Raw genomic sequence first — 2,446 nt, 5'->3', positions numbered from 1 at the left:
CAAGATTGATAGAGAGTGAATTGCAGAATTCCTTTAATTCTGTTCTATATGCCTCAATGTATTTTGTAGCTTCTGTGATCTCCATTTCTTCCACTACACTACCAAGGAATTCAATATTAGTCAGTGAGCACTCATTTTGAATAAGACACAAGACACTACGAATATCATTACAGTCTTTCACCTTTTCCCTTACAGAGTTACAACAAGACAGGAATTCTTTTATATCATCTAAAGGAGGAGATTTTCTTTTAATAATCTTGCCAACATTGAAAATCATCCTTGCATAAGACAATCTCATTGAAGTAAAGTCTGCCAGTAAACTTTTTGAAACAGGAACTTGTACTACAAAAGACACTATTACTTCTCTATAAAAAATTAGTACATGTATGTAAATTGTAAAAGATATATAACATGTGCAATTAGGTGATACAGATTGAGAAAGAGGATCGTGTAAAACAAATTACATGTATATGCATCAATTATTTGCTATGTTTATGACATACCAGCGCTAGGTTGATTTTTAGCTATTATCTTGGTTTCATCAGAACTTGTATTATCTAATCATTTATCATATAATTATTACCAAGAGGCAAGAATGCATTACCCATTATTACCTTGTACATGTAGATTAGGATCTTTAATATTCTCAGGAACCACATCTGTAGAATACTTACCTAAACACAATTAAACAACCAGTAATGCATGTATCGTATAGCTTGAAATTTTTGTGGGTCAATATTTTCATGGTTTGCTCCTAGTGGGGCAATTCGTGGTTAAATTTTCATGGTTGACAGTTTACATAGCCTGTAAGGGGATGGCACTTCAATGATTTCCTGGGTTTAAAATTTCGTGGGCAGCCCATAACCACGAAAATCACAAAATTTACATTCACAAAAATTTCAAGCTATACGGTATTATAATTTCCTTCATTTCCCGCTAACATACTGTACATGCACAAGTACATGTACATGTATCCCACATCAACAATTATGAATATTACACATAATTAAAATTGTAAGTCTTGACAAACCTTCTTACTCGCCCGCACATGAATATGTTTAGTCTTAACGTTATACATTTGTTCATTAGGATATACAACAATTATTATCATACTTACTAATATCATCCAGTATAGCTAGTCCCAGTGATACATTAGTACTGATTGTACACAACACTTTAGCAAATGTATGTAAACTGTTATGATCAGTTTGAACAGCTTCTTTGACAGCAGTTAATAGAGCCTCACGTTGATTAGGAATAGAGGGCCTCGCTGACACCACTCTACTAACTGCTTCTTGTGTTAACATATGCTCACCATAAAGTAGCCAAGCAATACTAACAGGATCACAAAGAGACTGAGACAGGATAGTATGATGATTATTAAAAATATCGATGGCAAAAACATGATGTTCTATGATAAAAAGATACAACAAATATATACTGTAGCATACATACAGTTACGATAATTTACCACCCACAAAGTACATGTACTGCATCACTATTAATTATTGCAGTTTTGCATTAATAATCTAATCTTGCACACAAAGTTTATAAAGTGATAATGAATAATCATATTGTTTAGTTACACTGCCCACCTGCCCATTCATGAAACAGGAAACTGGAAATCTATAAAACACAGCAGTGCTAGGCGATATCAAAATTTTTAAACAATACGATATGATACAATATTGGCTCAAAAATGACGATACCAATATCTAATATCAATAAGTTATTAAGCCACACCCATTAAGTTTAATACCGTATATATACCGGTTTATTTATGGAGTAAAATATTTTTGCAAATTTCGTGGTTTGGTGATCATTTGCAAAAATTTTTCACCACAAAATTCTTCTTTCCATTGCCACGTGGTGCAGTCTGCAAGCAATTTGTGAAAATTAATTCCACAAAATCTTAGAAATGCAATATTCGTGAAAATTTCCACCGCAAAAATAAACGGGTATACAGTACTAGTAATATATAGAACATGACCCCAAGTGGTGTATCAGATATACACAAAAATGATATTCATAATCCCGAGGGCGTAGCCCGAGGGATTATGAATATCATTTGAGTATATATCTGATACACCCACGAGGAAAAGGTCATGTTCTATATGGCTTGTATAATGGGAAGCCATAAGAAGGAAAGGTTATGCGCATGCTCAGTAGCACGTGGTACAACTGTAAAGGACCAATATGGCTGAAGGAGAAGGAGAACCACGAGAAAAAACAGCAAAAGAAGCGAATGAAAGTGTGTAAAGCGCTCAATAAAGGTTAGGCTTCATTAGTGCTGATGAAATGGAAGAGATTAGTACAGGTTTCGAACCCTTAGACACTATTAGAGATATGAAGGTACAGTACTTACTGAATGGCGGTGTGGTGGTAGAAATGTTACCAGCATTAAAGAATACTCTCTAGATGTTTCTAGAGGTGCAGCATTCATCTT

This window comes from Amphimedon queenslandica, unplaced genomic scaffold, assembly GCF_000090795.2.
Source record: "Amphimedon queenslandica unplaced genomic scaffold, v1.1 AMPQUscaffold_12758, whole genome shotgun sequence".
NCBI lineage: Eukaryota > Metazoa > Porifera > Demospongiae > Haplosclerida > Niphatidae > Amphimedon > Amphimedon queenslandica.
Note: the sequence above shows the minus strand (reverse complement) of the source record.